Raw genomic sequence first — 20,025 nt, 5'->3', positions numbered from 1 at the left:
GCTTGTTATTTCCAGGTTTGGGGTGTTATATGGCTGAACCTGTTGGTAGTGTGTTCTTTTCTAGCGTAACCGTTAAATTAGAGCAGTTCATGAAGAAAAATGACATACGATGTTGAATTTCATGAAATAGGATGTCTCAGCACAAAGAAAATTTTTTCTCATCTGTGGAGTGAGATAAAATAAGACATAGCAGACCAGAGGTCTTCAAGTTGTCAGAAGTTTAAAAAAAGTTTCAAACTACAATGTGTAGCCTGCCACAGTTTTCTTCAAGTATGCCGATGGATGTTTTTCCTCAGCTGAACGTATTCCAGACTTAATAGTGGAATTAAATAGAGAAACTGGATTCAGGTTAAAATCCAGCTTGGCTTAAACCATTCTGTTACTTCCAGCAAGAGAAAAATGACATGTGGATTTACTAAAGTAATAAGCATACCACAGCTGTGTTTAATGCAGTATCATGGTGGCAAGGTCAGAAGTAACAAGAAATTAATCCTTTTTTCTTTTTTCAGGTTTTTGGCCATACAAACCAACCTTCCCCAAGGTAAACGATATTATATTTTTCTGTAATTTGTTGGAAAAATCCAGCATAATTTTATTGGCTTTGAATACATTTTTACTGTTTGGTGTCTCAAAGTCATGAGTGTGACATTCAAATGGTGCCCAGAATTAGGTTTTTATTGGTGGTGTTAGTAATGAAAGCATCCTACGAAAATGGCTTGATGGCTTGACTAAGCAGTGAACCACACAGAGAGAGAGAGAGAGAGAGAGAGAGAGAGAGAGAGAGTCTTTTTCTTGCTTGGTCAGACCTTTTATGAGACAGCAGATTCTTCATATCTGTCTCTGATGTTCAAAGACAGAAGGTTTCTTTGTGAGTGACTGTGGAAGAGCCTGCACTGCTCCTAGAACCTACTTTGGAAGAATTCAAAAGCAGAGCTCCCCTGAGCATGGTCCCAGCTCTTTACTTGGCCTCACCCAAGTAAAGAGCTGGGACCACGCTCAGGGGAGCAGGTCCAGCAGGACAGCATTCGCCAAGTTGTTCAACTTTCCAGGAGTATCTATCAAAACCAGCAATTGAGGATGCATTCATCTTGTGAAAGAACGCCATAGGAACCCTTTTTTATTTCATTAGAAAATCAGGATGCATTTGATGTGCACCATCTGGTTTATGAATACAGGAATAAGTTGTTCAAAAAGGCACATTTCCAAGTTCTATGTTTCATATGCTTGGGAAGGAAAAACTCATAAGCAGCTCTATTTTTAATGAGAGCAATGCTAAAGCTAATAAGATTGAGGTGGATTTCCAGTATGTGCCATTTCTCCTAAACTACTACATGTGTTTGTAGTATGTTTGGCAGACTTGTCCTGTTTAGAGGATGGGCTTCCAATTGAAACATTTTAAGTTCTCCATGTGTTAATTGAAAAATAGAAAGAGGCAACATTGTAGCAAAGCAGCTGGCTTCTTAGGTATTAATTATGGTTCTATCCTAAAGTCTATTTTAAATGTATCTCCGATATTTATTATGTTACTTTCAGAAACAGTAAGTTTTCAAATCATAGCGAAAAATCAAGTTAAACTGTACTGTGTATTGAATGCTTTTAAAAAATGGTTTGTTGTATGTAATCACTGTTAATAAACAATAAGCAGTAACTAGACAAGAAAATACAGATTTGCTATTGGTACTCTCTGTTGAGTCCTTAAAATATTTTTTTTATTTAAATAAAAACTAGAGCTCTGGACTGTAGCCATCTCACTAATATAGTATAGCTCTATATAGGAATGTTTTTGGACCAGAAAAGCTGCTTTAGAGGCATAATGCCTTCAGCTTCATACATAATTTTTAAAATCCTATACAGTAACCAACATGATTTGTGAGGCAATACGTTGCACTCCTTAACCTCTCAGTAACTGGAGGCACCTTCTGTATGTATTCCACAAGTCCAGCTCACACTGATGAAGGAAGCATAATTACATTACAGGCAATCTCATCTAAGGTCATTGCCGTTGTTGCCATCAATCCAGTTAAAGAGGATAACCAGCTCTACTGAGTCAGAGCCACAAAGCTTTCTAACTGAGGCCAGGCTCTGGGATATGGGTGTGATTGAGGATTTTGAAAATTTTTATTTGTGAAAAACTGTTGCTTATGAAAATAGCTAACAATGTTGAGAGAGGGGTATAGTCAGGAGAGGTTGAATATTGGTAGAATTTTTTTTTTCCGTTTGCTAATAAATTTCTTATTTCTAAACACATAAATCAGTGTAGATTCTCAACATCAGAGCTTTGGCCACATAAGATCTTTATGGAAAGGTTAACAAAGCATTACAGCGTCATAATGGTCCACTGTACCCATCTGGCAACTCATTCTAAATTGGCCCTCCATCCCATTATTTCTTCAGAGACCTTCTGTGTTGTTCCCCTTAAAGATACAGTGCACTATTTCCTGTCTTTGCACTCCATGGAAGGAAGTGAGCTTGAGTAGCACCTCCCTGGAAGCTCTTGCACTGGTTTATGTGGGGTCAGCGTGAGTGCCAATATGGTGTATCAGTAAGAATTACAGAGGCATAATGGCACGTGAAGATGATGCACATCTTAAAGACTTCACCTGTCTGTATGGTCCAGACCAGAATACAGGCATACCTCATTTTATCATACTTTGCTTAACTGCACTTCACAGATATTGCATTTTTTACAGATTGAAGATTTATGGCAACCCTATGTCCAGCAAGTCTATCACTGTCATTTTTCCAACAGCATTTGCTCACTTCATATCTCTGTGTCACGTTTTGGTAACTCTCACAGTATTTCAAACTTTTTCATTCTTATATATTTGTTATAGAGATCTGTGATCAGTGATCTTGGATGTTATTATTGAAATTGTTTTAGGGCACCAGGAACTGCGCCCATATAAGAGAGCAAACTTAATCGATAAATGCTGTGTGTGTTCTGACTGCCCCACTGACTGGCTTACCCCAGTCCCTCTCCCTTTCCTCCAGCCTCCCTATTCCCTGAGACACACATTGTTGAAATTAGGCCAGTTGATAACCCTACAATGGCCTCTAAGTGTTCAAGTGAAAGGAAGGGTTGCACATCTTTCCCTTTAAATCAAAAGCTAGAAATGATTAAGCTTAGTGAAGAAAGCGTGTCAAAAGCAGAGCTAGGCCAGAAGCGAGGCCTCTGATGCCAAACAGTTAGCCAAGTTATCAATGCAAAGGAAAAGTTCTTGAAGGAAATTAAAAGTGCTACTCCAGTGAATGATAAGAAAGTAAAACAGCCTCACTGCTGATATGGAGAAAGTTTTAGTGGTCTCGGGAGAAGATCAAACCAGCCACAACATTCCCTTAAGCCGAAGCCTAATCTAGAGCAAGGCCCTAACTCTCTTCAATTCTGTGAAGACAGAGGTGAAGAAGGTGCAGCAGGAAAGTTTGAAGCTAGCAGAGGTTGGTTCATGAGGCTTAAGGTAAGAGGCCATCTTCATAACATTCAAACAAGGTGAAGCAGCAAGTGCTGATGTAAAAGCTGCAGCAAGTTAATCCAGAAGATCTAATTGAGATCATTAATGAAGGTGGTACACTAAGCAACCAACTTTCAATGTAGATAAACATCCTTATATCGGAAGAAGATGCGATCTGGGACTTTCATAGCTAGAGAAGAGAAGTCAGAGCTTGGCTTCAAAGCTTCAAAAGACAGGCTGACTCTCTTGTTAGGGGCTAATATGTGGCTGGTGACTTTAGTTGAAGTCGGTGCTCATTTACCATTCTGAAAATCCTAGGGCCCTTAAGAATTATGCTAAATCTGCTCTGCCTGTGCTGTGTAAATGGAACAAAGCCTAGGTAAAAACACATTTGTTTACAACATGGTTTACTGAATATTTTAGGCCCACTGTTGAGGCTACTGCTCAGCAGAAAAGATTCCTTTCAAAATATTACTGCTCATTGACAACGCATCCAGTCACCCAGAGCTCTAACGGAGATGTACCACGAGATTCATGTTGTTCTTATGCCTGCTAACACAACATTCATTCTGCAGCCCATGGATCAAGGAGTAATTCTGACTTTCAAGTCTTATTCTTTAATAAATACATTTTGTAAGGCTATAACTGCCAGAGATAGTGATTCCTCTGATGAATCTGGGCAAAGTAAATTGAAAACCTCCTGGAAAGGATTCACTATTCTAAATTCCATTAAGAACATTCATGATTCATGGGAAGAGGTCAAAATACGCACATTAACAGGAGTTTGGAAGAAATTGATTCCAACCCACATGGATGACTTTGAAGGGTTCAAGACTTCAGTGGAGGAAGTAACTACAAATGTGGTGGAAATATCAAGAGAAGAAGCATTAGAAGTGGAGCCTGAAGCTGTAAATGAATTGTTGCAATCTTGTGATAAAACTTCAACAGATGAGGATTTGCTTCCTATGGATGAAGAAATAAAGTGGCTTCTTGAGATGGAATCTACCCCTAGAGAAGATTCTGTGAAGACTGTTGAAATGACAACAAAGGATTTAGAATATTACATAAACTTAGTTGATAAAGCAATGACAGGGTTTGAGAGGATTGACTCCAATGTTGGAAAAAGTTCTGGGGTGGGTAAAATGCTATCAGACAACATTGCATGCAACAGAGAAATTGCTCATGAAAAGAAGAATCAATTGATACTACAAACTTCATTGTTTTATTTCAAGAAATTGCTGCAGCGCCGCCCCCCCCCCAGCCTTCAGCAACCACCTCCCTGATCAGTCAGTAGCCATCAACACCAAGGCAAGACCCTCACCAGCAAAAAGATATGGCTTGCTAAAGGCTCAGGTGATAGAATTTTTTATCAATAAAGTATTTTTAAATGAAGGTATGTACATTGTTTTTTTATACATAATACTATTGCACACTTAAGAGACTACAGTATAATATAAACACAACTTTTACATCACTGAGAAACCAAAAAATTCATGTGACTCACTCTGTTGCAGTATCTACTTGATTGCAGTGGTCTCGATCTGAACTGGCAATATCTCCATGGTATGCCTGTGTGAGCCTTGGGTATCGGATTTAGAGAACCGGAAATGAGAATGATGTCACTCACTGTGTCTAAGATTTAGAAAGGGCCCAAAGAGGGATTGTATGTGCCTGAATTGGATGATGTACTACTAGGTCAAGATACTGGTGCTTTCTTGGTGGTTATTTATGTATGAAGAGACGTAGGAGATAAACTTCTGAGTCAGGGGTGGAAGGGGAAAATTTGCTGTCTAATATCAATGGCCCGCTTAGTCACCACTCAGCATTCTTTTCCACACCCTGGCTTTTCTCTTCTATATGTGGAACCTTCCACCTGCCTTGATTATTTCCTTCTCATGTATTTTTCATGTTCTCCCTCAGCTACCCACACTCCTTATCACACTTGGATGCCTCTTCTCTTTGTCCATGTAGATGCTTCCAATCCTACTTTAGAACTTAACCTTTTTCAGAGAACCAATTCACCTAGAAGTGGAAGAGGGGGCAGAGAAAGGACTTGGTAGAAGGGGAGCTGGGCCTAGTTTTATATTCCACTCCCAACCAGCCCTGTGATACTGAACAAGTCACCAAAGCTAGCTGAGGCCCAGTTTCCTCATCTGTAAAATGAAGTTGTTAACTTGTATCCTACTGACCTCATTGTAAAGAGTATCTCAAACAATATTATAAATGTGGAAAAAGTTCTTCATAATATATAAAATTCCACACATATATGAGGGATTGTATATGCATAGATTTGCTGTTATTAAACCCAGTCCATTCCTGTCATTTCTTCTGTGGATTCCCCCAGCTCTTGCAATTTAAATGGTACTTCTTACAGTAACCTGCTTTTATCCCTTAGTATGTTGTTTCTGCATTTCTGTTTCCTATTGAGTGTTTAAGAAGCCTGAAGGCTGCCACCTTGTTGCTTGCTTCTTTTCTTTCGTTTAATTTGTTCTCTGACTCCTTGCCACAGGATGATCTATTGAGGGATTGTGTAGTGTTTGTTCTCTCCTTAGTTTTTCTCCCACCACTGCAAGCATATCACCCAGCTTGGGCTGGAAGAAAACATGCTGCAGTATCAAAATAAGCACATAAAGGACCAGTGTCGGAACGGAGGGCCAGAGGCCCTCCCTGATGCTTTGGCAATGATTAAGACCATGGCCAGATGCTGGGAGATGGGGGAGGAGGAAGCCTCAATACCAACTGAGATTGGATTTCTTATCTGTCTGGTAAAATGGAAATCAGGAACCAAATTAACTTGATTCTTTTTAAATGAAGAAATAGGATATTTCTTGCCCATCTGAGCTTCTGGACTAAAGCTTTACATAAAGAACTGCTCAACATATAATTATTATTAAAGAACGTAATTTCTGGGGCTTCCCTGGTGGCGCAGTGGTTGAGAGTCCGCCTGCCGCTGCAGGGGACACGGGTTCGTGCCCCGATCCGGGAAGATCCCACATGCTGCGGAGCGGCTGGGCCCGTGAGCCCTGCAACGGGAGAGGCCACAACAGTGAGAGGCCCGCGTACCACAAAAAAAAAAAAAAAAAAGAACGTAATTTCTAAAAAGATTCTAGAACCCATCTGGTTGGGGAAAAAAGTAAAGCATTGAGAAAAAAATAGAGCCTAGAAAGTCTTGATCTACTTAATTTCTTAGGAGTAGAGGTGGATACCCTTTCCACTGTTTGTTTAAAGATAACTAAACAAGAACGCTAATAATTTCAATGAAAACAATAGAAGAAAATAGTCTTGGAGAGCTACTGAAACTTGAAATTTGGTGGTAGTGAATTAGCTGTTATGAGTATTTGTGATTTCTGCTGACAAATAATATACATTAAACTTAGAATGTATGTTTGTTTTATTTGAAAATCTGAGGGTAATTTGTTGGATTCTTTCTTTTTTTCAAACTCTAGGATCCACCCTTGGTGGATTTTATGACAGGGACCTTAAAATGGAGTAGATATAAGGAAACATGGACTGTAATAATCACCTATTGCTGTGTAACAAATTACCCAGACACTTAGCAGCTTACAGCAACATGCACATATTATCTCACATAGTTTCTGAGGGCTGGGAGTCTAGAAGCAGCTTGGATCAAGGTCTCACGAGGCTGCAGTCAAGGTGTGAGTCCTGCAGTCACTTCCACAGTGGCTCATTAACATGACTGCTGGCCCCGGGGCCTCAATCCCTCATTACTAGGACGGTCCATAGATTACTTGAGTATCCTCGAGACTTTGCAGCTGACTTCCCCCAGAGTGAGTGATCTGAGATAAAGAGAAAGTGAGAGAAAAAGAAAGAAAGAAGCCTGAGAGGTATTTTTTCTCGTACCATCCAATTGGGTATCCAGCAATTCAATTCAATTCTGACAGCAACTCCTGGAGTTAGTGAAAGCTTCATAGTCATAGGACTCAGTCCCACAAGACTGTCTCCACTTCAGATGTCAGGCTATCCGTATTTCTGCCCATCCAGCTATAAATTCAGGGGTTCCCGTGCTCCCCCCCCTCAGGTTCAGTCATTTGCTAGAATGACTCACAGAACTCAAGAAGGTGCTTTACTTACTATTACAAAGGATACAACTCAGGAATAGCCTAGTGGAAGAGACGCATTAGGAGAAAATACCCTGGGAGGGAGTGGCAGGGTATGGAACTTCCACACCCTTTCCAGGCACACCACCCTTGAAGCACACCAGTATACTCACAAACCCCATTGTTTATGGGTTTTTAGGGACATTTCATTTAGTCGGCATGATTGATTAACTTAACTTAATCATCAGCAATTAACTTAATCTCCATTCCCTCTCTCCTGGAGGTTGGGGCTTGGGGCTGAAAGTTCCAAGCTTCTAATGAAGCCTTGTTCCTTCTCATGACCAGCCCCCATCCTGAAGCTATCTAGGGTCTGCCAAAGAGTCATCTCCCTGGAACAAAAGACACTTCAGTCACCCATATCACTCAGGAAATTCTAAGGGTTTTAGAAGCTTTGTGCCAGGAACCAGGGACAAAAACCAAATACCTTTTATGATCTAGTTTCAGAAGTAACATACCATCACTTGTGCTGTTTTCTATTGGTCACACACACCAACTGACAGAGCATGCAGGGAACTACACAGGGGCCTGGGTACCAAGAAGCAGGGATTTGGAAACCTTGCTGGAGTCTAACATCACATCTGCCGCGATTTTTCTTCCTTTAGCTACAGATGTGTCAAGGAAATATGGTGTCCCCTTGACTGTGGTTTGAATTCGATCGATAATGTGATTTCTTACCTAGAGATGATATAGTATCCATTCATTTTACTAACCTCTTGGTGGCCCTTGAACATGCAAGCTGTTGAAATAAGTCTTCTTGTGATCCTCACTAGAATTCTCAAGGCCTAACAATGGTCCGTGTGTCCAGCTCAGGCTTCTGAGGGTCACATCTGGCAATGGAAAGGTCACTAGGCACAAAACTTGGGATCTGGGCTCTGGTACTATTCTTGCTACTGAGTTGTGCCTTGACCTCAGTTTTTCCATCTCTAAAATCTAAGAGTCAAGGGATGGCCTACATTGCACCACCTAGTGCTAAACTGTATGCATTTCTAAGAAGGCTCGAAGAAAATTGCTTAAATCAAGTGATAAGGATTGCATCAGATGAGGTCAAGGGCATTGGAATATGTTTTGTTGATTTGAGGGGAATAAGATCTTATATTTCTTTTTCTAAAAGTATATTAAAATCATATATGACTCCCCCTGTCAGTCAATCACATCCTCTAACTGACCCTCCAAATGGTATCTCTAGCATGACATTTTGGAATTGGCTGGTGTGGATGGATCACAGATCATCAAACAACCTTATACATTTGTCACAACCTTTCCTACACTCTCAACTTAAAGCTCTAGGAACTGAGGCCCAGAAAGGTTAAGACACTGCCGTAGGGCTGCAAAGCAAGATATTGACCGCAGCAGATTGCGTTAGAGAACACCTAAATCCTTGTCTCTTTCTACATATTAACTATACCGAGCATTGGCGTATTTTTCCTCTATTACCGTAAGTAAATATCGGTTTATCTTTTATTTAAAACAAACAAACACATGTGTCAAGAAGTAGAGCATTATTGGTTTCAAAGGGAAAATGCCAATGTGTTTAAAAACATATTTTCATTGAACAGTACAGACTTAATTAAGAAGTAGTTCCAGATTTTGTAAATCTTGCAAATGAGAACTCTTGTTCTTATGAGAAGCAGTTTCTTTGGAGAATCATGCAATATGGCCTTATAGTCTATTTATCTTGTTGTGTTTGGTGTTGATGAAGCACTGGCAGGGGTTCTCTGGCATTTCTTAGAGGAGAGAGGAGCTGGTGCTGGATGAGGAGTGAACGCAGTCAGGCAGAAGGCCTGGGGGAGAGGCCAGGCTTATGCTGGGCTTCTACGAAGCATTCCTCTGGTCACTTTGTTTTCCTGTCTCTTCTCTTTGTTCCTTTCTTATCCCTTTTCAGGACTCTGTACTGTCTTTGTTATAACTGAGGTCATAATTTGGCCTCAGAGTGTAGTATACTCTCAGTTCTCAAGATTATTATTTAAAAGTTTCCAGCTGGGCTTCCCTGGTGGTGCAGTGGTTGAGAGTCCGCCTGCCGACGCGGGGGACGCGGATTCGTGCCCCAGTCCGGGAAGATCCCACATGCTGTGGAGCGGCTGGGCCCGTGAGCCATGGCCGCTGAGCCTGCGCGTCCGGAGCCTGTGCTCCGCAACGGGAGAGGCCCCAACAGTGAGAGGCCCGCGTACCGCAAAAGAAAAAAAAAAGTTTCCAGCTTACATATAAACAAAAATTCTTCTCTTTTTGCAGTCAAGATAATATTATTCTGGAATGGCTCATTTGGGTGCCAGATGGGCATAGACTTGGATTCTCGGCCATTTCCTTAAACGGGCATTATGGCAATTTACTTAGATGATTTAAAGGATGTCAAACTCTTCATTCCATAGATTATTGATTCATAAACTTCTCTTCCTGATGCTCTGTCACTAGCAATTATCTTTCCTAGATTAATCTAATAACCTGATAATGACCAAGAACTAGACTAACTATATATATTAGGGCTGGTTTTACTCGTAGAGGAATTTTCAGCTGTAGATTTTAGCAATAGAATACGAACTTCCTCCTTACCGCTTTTGGAAAGAGAAAACAGTTCTACAATACCTGATTTGCTAGATTTCTATTAAAATTGCAAAGTTACCAACTATTGTCTAGAAGGAAGGAGGCCACTTTTTTGTTTTCTTTCCATTATTCTCTTAATAATGTATTTTCCCATAGTTAAATAACAGTGTGTCAAGAACTTATAAGCATCAAATAACTTCCTATATTTTGGTATGAGCATCCATATTATTATTACCTATAAATGTATATTATTTACAAAGTAGAGATGTGTAACTCTTATGTCAGATTTTCTTTGGATCCACACTCAACAAAATATATCCTGCAAAAATCAATATTTCACTTACCTGACGTATGTATATTTAAACCATACTTTCAGCACCTTGTGTGTTTCTGATACAATTAAATGAACATTTGTATGTTGAATTGTTTTCCCTTTGAAATCCATGGTAATCTCTAATAATTTCCTAAAGGAAAAACTATAAATTGATGAAAACAATGATAAACACATTTACTCCTAAAATTATTGCAAACACTCTGCTTTTGTTTAGCCTGTATTCATATAGTTTATTGTGGTTCACACTTTCAAAAGAAAATTAGGCAAATAGTGAAGGATTTGATGTGTTCTTCCTATAGTCAGTAAAGGCCCATAAACACTAAATGCAACAGTTTAAAACTGTATTGTGAATTTTCACTGACGTTAGACTTGAAATGTTTAAGCGCCTGCACTAGTTGTTCTGCTGATTTGGATTGTGTAACACAGAGAAGAACAGAGTAGCCATAAGATTAGTGACTGTCCCTTATGCATCTATGTTATCTGCACAGTCCATCACATAGAGCTTAAAAAGTAAAACTTTAAATAAACAAAATAAAAAGGCATAGAGGGAGGGAGGGTCAGTGTATACCACACTCCAGCAGAAAAAACCATGTTGAGATACATATTTGAGGCATAATTCACTAGTTTATTGTTACCATCATATTCCTGTGTATACAGAGGTTGATCTAAAGTACAAATACCAGCTTAAAAACAAAACGCAGAAGCCCTTTTCAGAGCCCATTTTATCAGTCTCTTCCTATTTGAGTATGCATTAGCATAGCTGCCCCTCTGTTGACTAATGACTCTCTTAAATACTTGAAGGTAAATATGCAGGTCTTAATTGACCCCAAAGGAGGTCTTTGAAGTTCACTGCTTCTAAAATGTATTTAAAATTGAAGTCTTTCTGCACTAAAATGGCATAGGTATGTGATATGTAAATCATAGGACTTAACTAAATCTTAACACCCATAGCCCCATTAACCTGGCTCAGCCCCCTACAGGAACTCTGGTATGCTGTAAATTTCTACCTTCCCCAGTCCTGCTGGGAGTTCTCAGGCAGTACCTCACGTGTGCTCAGGAACACCTTTCACAGCACATGTATTTACTTGAAGCTCCACCAGGGATGACCCCACCTCCCACTACCTGCTGCTGCCCCTACTGTTTTCATGGCCCCAACTGCCTTTTACAATAGACATTGTACATATGTTGTGTTCTGCCTAATGGCCTTGTCTTTCTTGCTGCCCTGTCTGACCTGATCATTATCTCCTGGTGGCTACTTTGAAAATATCCAGACTGTCCCATAGCTCACCGTTCAGTAAGAAGAATGGATTTCCTCTGTAGTTAAGAGAGGTCCTAAAGAAGTGCGGCTTGAACCCCAATGACTTAGTTTAGATTCTTTCCATTTTAGCTTCCAGTCCCCACTTTCCCCAGGACCTGGCTATGTTTCCCGGATTCTGGGTCAGAGACTGATTGGAGTCAGAGACCCCACACCGTGGGCAGACTCCCTGCTTCTCACCAATACCCAAGACTTTTACATGAGTAAGTGCATCTCAACTGAGTCCCTCCTCCATTAGGATGGGTTCTTTCCAGGAAAAAATTTAGTGTCACTGCCTGCCTACCCCTACTAGACTTATACCGGGTCACCATGTAAGTTCAGCACCCATTCCGACAGTGGGTTCACCTTTAACCACATCCCCCATCCCAAGAAAAACTTTGGGTTCCATATGAACTCATGTTTCTTGTATCTTCACTTACAGCGTGATAAAGATTTGCAGACATGTCTGAACCTTAGCAGTGGGGAGTAACAGGCTGGGGCTCAAGCTACATCCCCTCCACAATGTACACTTACAGTTTTTACTGTTTTGAAAAATTTTCATAATCTGCTTCCTTCCTAGATTTACTATCTTATTCATAGTACAATAATTTATTCTTGGTACAATTTTTCTTTGAATCTTAATAGCAATACCCTGTGCTGAAATATTAAAAAGGAAAGTTTTTCAGCATTTACTTATTTTTCTACTGCTAAAGAATATAGTTGATAAACTACAGAAATGCCTGCTATGATCGTTTCCAATGTAGGGCGCAGAATGAAAGAAAGCAGGATGGGGAAAGGAAACAGATACACATATAGCTCACTTCAAAGTGGATTAAGTTATTTAAGGAATGACTTTATGTTATATGGCAGCTACAGAGATCTTAAAACAGCTAGATGTGTTCAGAACATATGTCTTTATATGGCAAATGGCACACAGATGACTGAGGTTCTGTCGTCATTCCTTATGTATGCGGTACCTGAGTGAAAGCATATAAACCCCATCATAATGGAAGCAACAGCAAAGTCACCTGTGTCAAGGTTGCATATGATTGATTCACCTACCCACCACAGCCTTCCTACACACACACACACAAATGCACGCACACACATACACACAGAGAAGAGTACAGAACTTTGCTTCAGAATTTAAGATACCACAGTCTTTGCACTACTCTACATTTCAGCTGCAAGATAACTTCCCTTTTTTACATCCTAAATATCTAACAGTAAAAAAATGATTCAGCAATGACAATGGTATGTTTTTATGGCAAAATTATATGTGTTAAATTATTTCAATAAGTTTTTAATGACATGGGAAAATATTCAAGCTCAAACATTGAAAAACCAAATTACAAAACTTTATATACAATACAATGAACGTGTGTGTGTGCATGCATGTTTATACATATGAAATACATGACATGCTTATCATTAGGCTGATGTAATTACAGGAGATTTTTAAAGTGTATTTTTCCTGTATGGTCTGTATTTTCTGTAGTGAGCATATATTAGATAAAAGAAAAATGGGACGCTATATAGGAAACTAACTCTTATAATAGAACAGTGTTTACAGATAGTTAAGATGCATAGGTTATTGCAAAAGCCACAGTCCTGGAGTGCTAGGAAACGCATTAAATAGTTTCTGGGGAAGGAAAGTTCATCCAATAAGAGCCACTAAGGTGAAAGTTCAGAAATCAATAGTCAAAATGTTATGTTTTCAGAAGAGGCTGTGGTGTGGATTAAGCTCAGGTAAAGTAACCACCTTTCAGGGGAGCCAGAGCAAGAAGGGGCATATATGTAAGAGCTGCTTGCTAGTGGCGTGAGGAAAGGGGGCAAGAATAAAGACGTAGGATGAAAACAGAGCGTGAGCGAGCAAAGAGGAAACGAGGGGGAATTGGAAGCAGGGATGGGAGTTTCTGCCCTTAGCATTGTCCTCGGTTTAGGTAATCTTGTCTGTGGACCTGGAATTAGCTGGCTGAGAGTTGAAGCTGATTGTTAAGCATTGGAATGCAATGTTCTTGAGAGAATGTTACACCGAGTACCAATTTTATAACAAAACACTTCCCTTTATGCTGTCCTTGTGGCCGTATCATTGTCCCTTTGCATGTTTGGATTGGTATTAGACTCCTCTAAAGAACTGAAAGCGAATTGAATTATGGTGACCAAACCTCAAGGCTCACAGTGACTAAGACAGACCTTTCTACTGAGAAAATAAGCATTTTTGAAAATAAAATACATAAACAATGCGATCATCAGGTCTTGCCTACCTAAACAGAAGAAATTCAATGTATTTCTTTCTTTGGGGCAAAGTTAACACAATAAACGTTCACGTTGGAGAGTAATGCCCTTAAACATTGGTGCAGTATGAAAAGCTCTTGTCCAGAATGATTCCAGGAGGGCTACGCTTGTGGACACCTTGTATTCCTTTCCATGGCTATTACTTCTTTTCTTTAATTTCCTGGCTCTCTGCTGCCCTTTCTCACTGTCTCCAAGCCCCCAAGCCTTCCTCATTTGCCCTTTGCATTGTGCCTGGTTTGGAAACTGCTGGTCAGCACTGTGTCACAGAACATGGACCCTGGAGCTGTTGTGGGTAAAAGGCATGGGCTTTAGCACTCAGACTTTTATAAAGACTGTTTTGACAACACAGAGGCTTTTTGCTTATTTTTTACTTTTCTCTTTTGTTGTGCAGAATTGAGATTGACAAATATGTGGCTTCTTGTAAGTGAAGGGATGCTCAAACCATTGTTCTCTCAGCAACTTGCTACAAATCTGGAACTTCTACAACTTCTTTTCTGGAACTTGGAGTTATAAAAACCTCAAAATGCTAACAGAGAGTGTACAATGCAAAACACATTGTAGAGCTGATGCAAGTGTGTTTATGAGACACATAGATAATGTTGTTTCATGGCAGTGAATTGTAAGCTATATGGAGCCTAAAACTACAGATTATTTCTTTTTCCATTATTTTAGGGAGAAAGAATGCCACTGACTATTCTAAAATCTAAGGAACATAGAAAATGTACATCTATGTAAAACAGAGCTAGATAACTGGCTATAAGCATAGCACTGAGGAAGCTCTACCCCACCACTCCACTCCTCACCCTCACCCCACCTCACCCCACCACCAGCACACACACTTGGCATAATAAGCAGATTGCATCCCATCTAGCTCTGGCCTACTCCTTCAGTTGTTGGGGGTGGAAGGAGGTCTTTGAGCCTCATTTATTCATTCATTAGGAAATGTTTTAAGTTTCTACTATATTTTATCACTGTTTTAATTAATATGTCATTCATTCATCATCAAATATTTATTGAGCTCTTCTATGTGTCAGGCACCCCTCCAGGTGCTGGGCATACAGCAGTGAACAAGACAGACAAGGTCTTTTGTCTCAGGAGCTTAAATCTGTTGGGGGAAGACAGCAAAACAAAAATACATTCATAATACAAAAATGCTAGGTAGTGCTCAGTTTGGATGGGTAACACCTGGCCTTTACCATTGTGGTGCTTACAGGATGTGTTGTATGAAAGAAGATGCTATGAATGCAATATATCTGGACCATTAAGAGTCCCCTCTTTTTTTAAATGAATGTTATTATTTGGGGGAATATCTGAAATTAGTACAACTTAGTACAGTTAGTACTCTACAGAAATTAAGGCTTTTTATATCTAGTTTTAATTCCTTTAAAAACTTCAGCTAGTTTGCAGGTAGAGACCTGAAAGACCCCTTTGTAGAAATGTAAACAAACACACGAAGATTGAATCGGGGAAAGAAACAAACAAAAAATCCTGCATCATGACATGACTACAGAGTGTGTTCCAAACCACTTCATTGGTACCTTTCTGGATGATCAAGAAGCGGTGCATCTTTGTTTGTGAGCACCTCATGCAGCAGAGTTGTAAGTTTTCACCACGTTCCAGTCATGGCAGGCAATAGGTAACAATTCAGATGGGTCAAGTGGGTCAGCATTGCTATGGTTTGTCCTACCAAGTGCCAAACCCCTTCCTTAAGTGGACAACCTGGTTTAATCCTTTGCAGCTCAAATCCCTTTTCCCCTCCAGCGTCTGGGTTTCCTCTGAGAGAGCAGAGCTTCCTATGTCAAGTTACTTGGATACTGCAGGAGCCAGAAGACCTAAGTAGCCCACCAACAAGTCGCTCCACCCTGCCCCACTGTCTCCTACACACCTGTCTTCATAGCCCTCCTGATGGTGCTAAGTACCTTTGTGTGCATATCAACTCCCCAGTACGATGCGAGCTCCCAAGAGTTCCCACCCTGCAGTCTGTGTGGATCCAGAATCTAGAAGAGGGCAGGACATACGGTAACTGAAATACAAGGTTTAGGAATCAGACCACCTGGGTTTGAATTCAGACTCTGCTGTTTAGGATGTGTGACCTTAACACTTCACTGAATCCTTAGAGCCTTGGTCTTCTCATGTATCAAATGGGATTAATAATAGTATCTTGCTTATGGGTTTGAGTTAATGATAAAATGAGGTACTATCACCATGTTTGCCAGTATTTGGCCACTGTTTTTAATTAGTATTTTCTCAATCCATTCAACAGATACTTTATTCAAGGCCCTGGTATATGCCAACCACAACTTATTAAAGAATAAACCTGAAACGATTTGAACTCTGGGTGAATCTCAGGATCATTCTGAGGAAGTCCCCTTGAATCCAAAACATGCCAACTTTCATGACTCTACCATAGGACAGCTTCCTCGTAGTTATAACTGTAAAAATTAAACTTCATTTACACACACACAAACTGAGTGTCTAAAAAAAAAGTTCTCATGTGTTTAGCTTGCAAAATGGGGACATTTTAGCTTTTTTCCACCTATTCAGAAAAATATCCTTATCAAAGAAAACAAATAAGGAAGGTCGAAGGGGTATGAATTCTAATATATTTGAGTACTTGGTTTCAAAATCTTTTATGACCACATCAATCCAAACGATGATAATAAAAGGAAAGGGAAGTGTGTCATACATACAAAAGAAGGGAATCCTATTTTTATTTAACACTCAGCAAGGCCTGGACAGAAAATTTCTCTTGTGAAAGCATTTGCATTAATAAAGCAAAAAGATGAAAACCATTTCAGATGGGATGTTAAAAATCTGAGATGTACACAAGTTTTGCATTTTAAATCAAAATATATACAATGTCATGCAATAGCCAATTACTAACGAGTGCATTTCTCTTCTGATTGTCTAGTAACGTCCTAACACGTTTGAAGGCCCAATTCAGATATTCACATATATCACCTCCTTCCTGAAGCCTTCCTGTAGATTAGCGGTATCCATCTGCAGGCACCTTTATTCCTCTGTGCACACTCAAATATGAGTATGTCATATTTGAATTAGTCAATTACTGATCTCTCCCTCTCTTTCAAGTGTGATCTCCTTTTTGACAAAAACATCTATTTCCAACGCTCCACTCGGCTGTGGCACAATGTGGATGCTTTAAAAAAAAAAGAGAGAGTATGTGAATTGTGGACTGCATGCCATTGCTCTCCAAAGAGCTAAGCCTGAAGACAAAACTGTAGATGAGCCTGGACAGTGAGTTATTTAATTGTATAGATACGTATGTGGTTAAATGATGCATGCATGAGAGGTTTGGGTAAGATGGCTTGGATGTATGCTTTTTTGTGCTGGAACTCCTGGTATCCGAGATGGGAAAATAGATGTCAAAAATGAAAGACTGTACACTTTTCTTCCTTAACTCCTTCCTTAGCTCCCTTCCCCCTTTACGGAATTCAAGCCCCAGCCTTCTCATCTTCTCTCAACCATTCTATGACTTTTAGACAGCGCTACACATCTGTTGAGAAGTATTTTAGATTCCCTCAGCTGCTTCAGCTCAACAGCTAAGAAACAGCTGATTTTGGCACGCGTGCTTTTTTACACCTTAATTTCTAGTCACATTAGCCCAGGGCAAAGACTTGCAGCAGCAAACTTAGCTCCCAGGTGTGAACATTGGTAAGCATGAACTATTGCCTTCAATGAGCTCAGCAGTGAGTTGCCTGCCAAAGCCATCACTCCACCTTGATCTCTTTGTTAGTTGAGTTCAGGGTTTCCCTCAGAAGCTGGAGCCTCATTACTGTTTCTCCAGTGTCTCCTCCAAGGTTACCTAGAGTCTGTGGCAGAGGATAAGACGAATTCATCATCTTTCAGACTCCAGTCTATTGCTTGAAAGCTTATAAGAAACTGACTGAGAAAATCACTGTTGTTAGTAGTTGATTATGGGACAATGAAAACTAAAGGCTCTAATGGGACCATGAAAAACAGTCACTAATGGAACAAGTTTTGCTGTGTATTGTGTGATGAAAGTCACCCTCTTTGTTATCTCTTTAGGAGTCAGTTCATTTTTATATTATTTTTCAGAGCTGCTGTAGACAAATTTTTATTTGCTTTGACTGTGACGCTGTAACAGAAAAAAGCTTCAAGGAAAAGAGAAAATAGCCAGGTTTATCCATTTGGTTTGGTTTGGTTTTTCTGTATTTTTTATTCCACTTTAAAACATAAAGAAATAGTTTAGAACATTCTTTCTTTGAGAAGCATTTAGCACAGCACCTAAGCATATCCTGCAGGGTTAAATTACTTGGTTTAGAGCCCAGACCTGTTGCCCTAGGGTAAAATTAGCCTGGGCAAGACTCAGTTTTTCACCTGAGTGAAATGGGATGGTACCTGACTCTTAGGGCTGAACTAGGGATTAACTGAGTTAGTCTGTGTGAACACTTAGAATGGTGCCTGGAACAAAGTAAAGGCTAGGTGCAATATAACTATTAGGTACTCTTAACATCTCTCTCTCCTTTGAGTTCATTTCCTCCAGTTGAGATTTCACTAGGTATCCATTTGGTGTGGTCCTGATAAGATGTCTCTTCCAATTCCTCTCTGTTCTTTCTTAATTGAGTTGATTCTCAAGGTTAATGCATCTTCATTGATTTATCCCTGTAAATGCGGAAGACAGTTCAGAGAATATTCAAACTGGGAGAAACAATTTGGCCCCAATCTAGCTTGCTGACCTAACCCTCTCTGGGATTTAACATGCTGTAAGGTGGTGATAACTCTATTGGTCCTCTTTCAGTGCTTGGATTGCTAACCAAAAAAAGGAGCATAGTGATTTGTAAACGTAAAGAATCAATAGGTACGTAATATTTGAAATGACTGTCCTGAAAGACAAGCCCACTTGTTAGAAAAGTGATCCATTCCAAGGAGAGGTGCTCAGATCCTGACCTAGGCAAGCAGACCTCTGACCGAGTCTCTAAAAGGACTGCCTGGGGAACCAGAGGACTCTGGACTAGCAAACCAATTGGCTGTTGCCATGGTAACCCTTTCAGATGAGACTTGCCTGTGGCTATGTCTACACAACCCTCTGAAAAATGAAACATTCAATCAATGAGTTGTATTGTCCACTTGACTCTTCAGCCGATCAATGTGGCTGATCTCCTCACTGAATTAATTTGGTCGCTTTTCTGTGATGTCGCTATAGGGATTTAGGGTGTTTTTCCTATTATAGAAATAGTAGAGATAATCTCCTCTCTTTATTTAGCTTCACGTTTGACCTTTGCCACCTCTCTGTGTTGGAAAGGGTAGAAAGAGAAACATAACTGAATGAGAATAATCTCAAAAATAAGTGTATGGTGCAGCCACGGTAGAATGACTGCTGTGACACAGAAAACTTTCTGGGTAACACTGAAGAAGTTTGCTGGGTGTAAATATTTGTTTCTTCATCTAAAAAATGGAGCTAATAAGAACTTTTTCCTAGGATAGGTTTGAAGATGTGTGTAAGCATGCTTTACAAATAAGATAGTCTGATAGAATATAAATAACTCTCTCTGTTCATCTGGGTCACTTCCTGGATGGAAGTAAAGGTGGTGTTTCTGGAGTTGGACCTGGGCCAGAAGAGCTGTGAGCTGGTGTCCTTCTGAGTAAAGGTGGATCAAGGGAGAACTCAGCTGATAACTGCACTTGCTGCAGGACTCAGCCACAGGCAGTTCTGCAGACTAGGTGGTTTCCAAGGCAATAAAACTCTGGCAGAAACAGGCAAACCACTAAAGGAAGACCTATATTAGTCACCATTTAGTCTAGACAAACACTGCTACCCTCTCTCTAGAGCCTTCCCTCCTTATCTTCACTTCTCCTCTTTGGAGGGAATTAAGCTACTAACAACGAGTATGTCAGGTGGGTAGTGAAGGAGACCATTATATCCACTTTCAAACCTTTAATTAAAGCCATGCAACAGAGGATGGGATTGTTCAAACCCACGGATGGCATATGCTTTGATGTGCAAGTAGAAAG

At 40.1% G+C, this 20,025-nt stretch overlaps 1 protein-coding gene across 2 annotated transcripts in view; it reads left to right on the top strand.

The window, feature by feature from the left end:
• SEMA6D (semaphorin 6D) overlaps positions 1-20,025 on the top strand; it is a 578,684-nt gene that overhangs the window by 394,015 nt on the left and 164,644 nt on the right. For both annotated transcript variants that reach the window (XM_049706054.1, XM_049706056.1), the window contains one exon: positions 510-541. The gene's annotated coding sequence lies outside the window, so the exon portion shown is untranslated. The remainder of the gene's footprint in view (positions 1-509; positions 542-20,025) is intronic.

This window comes from Orcinus orca, chromosome 2, assembly GCF_937001465.1.
Source record: "Orcinus orca chromosome 2, mOrcOrc1.1, whole genome shotgun sequence".
NCBI lineage: Eukaryota > Metazoa > Chordata > Mammalia > Artiodactyla > Delphinidae > Orcinus > Orcinus orca.
This window is presented reverse-complemented; position numbering and strand designations above follow the sequence as displayed.